This window comes from Urocampus carinirostris, chromosome 2, assembly GCF_059441175.1.
Source record: "Urocampus carinirostris isolate Australia breed hairy pipefish chromosome 2, RoL_Ucar_1.0, whole genome shotgun sequence".
Lineage (NCBI taxonomy): Eukaryota > Metazoa > Chordata > Actinopteri > Syngnathiformes > Syngnathidae > Urocampus > Urocampus carinirostris.
This window is the reverse complement of record NC_142350.1, coordinates 35,385,926-35,391,452: the sequence shown is the minus strand read 5'-3', so window position 1 is coordinate 35,391,452 and position 5,527 is coordinate 35,385,926. Positions and strand designations below refer to the sequence as shown.

At 41.8% G+C, this 5,527-nt stretch overlaps 1 pseudogene; it reads right to left on the bottom strand.

Moving 5' to 3' along the window:
* Positions 1 to 2,756: 2,756 nt before the first annotated feature.
* LOC148371748 (U2 spliceosomal RNA) lies at positions 2,757 to 3,037 on the bottom strand (annotated as a pseudogene).
* Between the last annotated feature and the right edge of the window lie 2,490 nt (positions 3,038 to 5,527).

The following is a 5,527-nucleotide window of genomic DNA, read 5'->3' as shown; positions in this document are numbered from 1 at the left end:
GAATGCTCCAGAAAATGGCTTGTTTTGTGCATGATTAAGGTGGTATGCAATTTATCCAGCAGTGGTGTCAAAAAGGATGGTATTGAGAGGGGATATTTTTTTAGGCGGACTAAGGAGGACATCACTGAAGGCTTGGGTGTGAAATGCATGGTCTGCCATTGAGTAAGCTGACTTTCCTAAAGAAAGAAAGTTTTTTCTTGAAAAATATTAGTTCTTACCTCTTATAGGGACAGTTAACTTCTAGTCTGGCACAAGTGTCTCTTCTGCTTGAAAAGTAAACATTTGCATGAGGAGTATTGAGGAAAAGATATCTTACTGCTTGCACATAATAACTAAAAGGCTTTCTTTTAATGTGGCATGTTCCAATGGACATCACTTCATGTGAATTCCCCTAATGTGTATTTTAAGATCCAGGCCAAAAAAAACAGGTGAATAATATCCTAATACATTCATTCAAGGCGGAACGGTGGAGAACTAGTGAAACCGAATGACTTTTCTTCCTCCTCCTGTTCTTTCAACATCTGGGTTTGGAGACGGGTAAAACAAACACTGGACTTGAGCGATTACGTTGAGGATTGCATTAAACGATTCTACAGAATATTCTGGACAAATCACTGCCGAGCAAGGCTTTAGGGTTTCACAAATGCGCAGTAAAATGGCTGTCAATTTATTTCATACATGGAGGGTGGGCTGTGGCAAAAATGAAACTTTAGAGGTTGTGGGAAAATCCTTACTTCTCAGCATTCCTTTGTCTGGTACTGATAAACTCAAGTCTTTCTATAAAAAAGAAAAAAAACATATTGAAAAACACCACTTAAAACATTGTAAAGATTGAACAACAATATGATGAATGGATACATCAAGAAGTAATCATAAATATCATATTAAGAAATAGATAATTGCACTCAAACGAATGAATAATGATAAAGTGCATCAATTACAACCTAACAGGAGTTATAAATGACTGAAATAATAATATTTTTTTAAAAAAGGCTAGAAGTGAAGAACGCATACATTAGGGACTACATGTGCTGTGACACAATTCAATCTTCCATTACTAGTTAGCACCTCTGCCTCACAGTTATGAGGTCTGGGGTTCAATTCCTGGTTTTTCTGTTTTTCTTCCACGTACGAATACCATGCATCGCAGGTTGATTGGTAAGTCAATATCGTCGAGAGGAATGAATGTGGGAATGAATGGTTTTCTCTCTCTGTGAGCCGTGTGATAGGCTGGCATGGAATCTAAGGTGTCCCCTGCCCACTGCCCCAAGTCTACTGGCTTGGGTTCCAATAACCCTACAACCCTCTTATAGATAAGTAGCTGGGAAGTGAGTGAATGAATGAATGAATTTAATTCCTGATCTGGAGACGAAATCGGATACATATCTGTTCGCCAACCAACTGAATCAGCCTGATCTCCAATCATGTGGATGAAATGGAACATCCTAGATATATTTACAAGATCAATGAATTTAATATATGCCAGTCACTCACTGCAATTCCTGTAGTTCAGAACACACTACGAGGAAGGTCCATCCTTTTTATTGTTTCTGTGAATTGCACAGCAATTGAGATAAGTCAATATTTAATTCTGAAGAAGATTGTTCTTCCAGCTAATACTATGCCGACATCTCACTCTTCTGATAGATTTCTACACAGAGTGCAGCAGTGGAAAATACAGTCACTTTAGCTAGACCTGGGGTATCAGCCAGTTGCTTGGCAACTGATTCAACATCAGGCACACAAAAGAAACCTCTGGTCGATTTAGAGTATGTGCCACAAAGACAAAATATTGCAGGCTCACTGGATGTGAGACGCGACATAAGAGAGAAGAACAGTGGGAACAGTTGAATGACTAATACAATTAAGTTTAATTAAATAAAGATTTTGAGCCTAATCCTCACTGTCTACAGAATGGATGTAGTCTGTTGTGTCCGCTGTGACACACGTTTAGATTTACCGGTAGTTTTCTATTTCTCATAGACGCCATGCTTAGACGTTTATGAAGCTAAAGAAATTACACTTGGCAGGCAGGCATTCAGGTGTCAAATAGAGCGTTATAGCTGTTCTTGGGCCAAATCAAGCCATCTGCTAATCAATCTAAATGCAGGCTGTATAAAAGTCGCACATTAAGAAGACAAAACAATAAAACTTTCAAAAAGACATGATCTTAAACCAGAAGCGTACCCACCTATAATTTATTCCCCAACTTTCCTGAAGAATAACAAACTGTATCAACGGCGTATTTGTGCATGTTTCAAATAGTTTTAAAATGTTGTCTGACATATTATAGTATACACAAAAGAATTTGGTCATACCCCCCTAATCTTGTCTGTGTGTGTATTTTCAACCACACACCTAGCTAAGGGGCCGGTCACACAGACATTTGCGGCTGAATCACGGCCAGAAATTTCTGCCTTTGAGGCGGACGCTATTGGACGCATTGAGATCGCCATTCAGACGAGATACAGCAGTGGTTGACACGAATTCGGAGATTCGCGCACTGGTGGCAGCGCAACAAAATTTTGCCCTGCTCAATTGTTCAGAGCGCGGGTACGCAGGCTTACACGAGCGTATTGAGGCTGATCCACGGGGGTTTGGGGTTTTTAAGGGTTATTGATCTATCTTCGTTATTCATTATCCATTATCCGTTATCGGTCAGTTCATAATACGCTACAAAGCCTAGGAGCCGGGACACTTACTCTCAGCCAAAAGGCCAAGCTAAGGTCCTAGCCCTAAAGCCTTGCTGCGATCATTGCGAATGCACCGTTCCCGGAGGTACTGCAATACCGGGCCGATGCGTGGAGTGGACAGAGCAAGCTCTTATTCCATCTCCGGAATGCAAAAATCAAAGGCCAAGCTAAGGACCTAGCATGCACCGTCTATCGTTTCAGGTGATGGGGTTTTTGGGGTTTTTAAGGGTTATTGTTCTATCTTCGTTATTCATTATCCATTATCCGTTATCGGTCAGTTCATAATACGCTACAAAGCCTAGGAGCCGGGACACTTACTCTCAGCCAAAAGGCCAAGCTAAGGTCCTAGCCCTAAAGCCTTGCTGCGATCATTGCGAATGCATCGTTCCCGGAGGTACTGCAATACAGGTACTGCAATACCGGGCCGATGCGTGGAGTGGACAGAGCAAGCTCTTATTCCATCTCCAGGATTGCAAAAATCAAAGATCATGGCAAAGGCCAAGCTAAGGACTGACATAGCATCAAAGCCACAGTCCAAAAACAACAAGGCCAAGCTAACAAGGAAAATAAGGTTTTTTTTGTTTGGACAAATTTATTGACACTAAAAACAGAAAACAATCATGACAATCTCAACAGCAATTAAGCACATTCACAATATTATATTCCAATATTACGTTTTTAACAGCAAACACAAATTGAGGTTTGAACAAACCTTCTCGAAAATCAAACATATTCACAATTTCATTATATAACATCTTTGTTAGTGTCAATAGATCCGTCCAGGCCAAAGTCGATTGTCCCGCTACTAAGTTTCTGGCCGTGAAGCAAATGCCGCTGGGCGCTGATGGACGTATAGAGACCGCCATATAGACGAGATACAGCAGTGCTTTACTCGCGGTCGCAAATTTTCACGTGGTTGGCCGCGTTCAAAACTTTTGAGCAGCTCAAAAGTTTGAGCACGTGTTTAAACCGTGTGCCGCACACGTGGTCAACACGAGGAAATGACGCGGAAATGACGCGGAACGACGTGCTCTGGCCGCGGCCAGGGCGTGGTTACACATGGGTAGGACGGGAAATTTCAGCGGGTAATCGTGGGTGGAGCATGGTAATAGCATGTTCTGCGCCTGTATCGCGGTGTTATTACGTGAAATTAGCGTGTTAAGCGTGTGACACTCAAACGCCTTTCTCCGCGTATAAACAGTGCGAATGCCGAGGACACGTCAGTTGTGCTCGTGACGTCAAATGGGTGAACATGGATCCCCGTCAGCATAGTTTTTCTTCATTTCGAATAAATCTTTCGGTGCATTCGCAATAATCGCAGCAACGCTTTATTGCTAGGACCTTAACTTGGCCTTTTGGCTGAGAGTAAGAATTTCGGCTCCTAAGCTTTGTAACGTATTATGATCTGATCTATAATGAATAATGAATAAAGAAGATAGACCAACAACCCTTAAACCTCACCCCCGCCCCCCAGTCAGCGTAGTGACTTCGTCTCAATCAATTATTATTAATTGACAGTCCTTATCAAGCTAATAAAGTAAAACTGATGCCATAGTTTGAAATCTTGATCTTCACGGGACTGTGTTTCTACAGTCCGTTTCCGAGATTAGCTTCCCCTCGCTATAACAACCACATTTAACTCGTTTAATCTCACTTTTAGGGAATGTGATGGCGAATATATAACCAAAACCACTTCGTCTTGCACTTGTTGGAAATGTAATACAACTTAAACCATTCCGTCTTTGTTTTTGTTGTGAACGTAATCGAACGGTAATGCACACCGTATATAAAATCCTCCCCCCCTCGCGTGAACGCGCATTCTGCTGCGCTTACAACGAAAGCGATCGTATTCTATATAAAACGCTTATTAAAACTATAAATCAAGCTAATTATAACAATTGGGAGATCCTAGTCTAAATAACGCGTTTATTTAAACAATAACGTGCGATCGTATTCTACAAAATGCGTTTGTTAAAACGTGGATGAAAAAGTCACGCGGGGGGGTGGGGCGGTTATGGGTGTTGCGTAGGACTCGGATTTGGGCACAACACCGGCTCGGCAGTTTTTATACACGTGGTCTAAACACGGAAATGATGCGCAAATGACGCGATGAGAGGAAGCGGAACAGTCGGCGTCTTTTTTCCGGCCATACCACAGATGAACAGCGGGTTGGCCAATTTTGCGCATTTTCCATCCCGGGCAACCACGGGCAAAAAAAAAAACGCAAAATTTTAGCCGTGATTCAGCCGCAAATGTCTGTGTGACCTAAGGTTGGTCTCGTGATAATAAAGTGTCCAATACTGTTAAATGTTGCTACAATTTAAGTTTTTGATCATCATCGAATGTTCATCTTGTGGTTTGAGTTGCCGATGCAATGTGCATAAAGCGTAAAGTTTGAATATATCTTGATGTTTAGAATTGCATGATTTGTTATTGCAAGTCTATTTTTTCTGTTTTTAGTTACGAGCCTTATATAAGCAGTGTTCTCGTTTGCCCGCGTCCCTGCGTCCTAGAGGCATCATTTTTGCTGGGGAGGCATTGTGTCAAATCAACATGCGTCCCCGGGACGCAACTTTTTTGACACAAAATTGTCATTATTACGCGATACTTTTTTTAACAAAGATTTACCACACTCAACCTTTCGTCAGGCAGATACTCCATTGTTGTTTTGGTCTCGCGGTTCGAGTTTTCGTCTGCACGCCGATCTCGGACAACAAGATTACGTCATTGTTGTGGTGGAAGTCCGTCTCTTTTTAGAGAACAGGCTTTTTCGGCTCAACTCATTAAAGAGAGCCGGCTCTCAAACGGCTCACTTGCTTTGATGCATTATATTA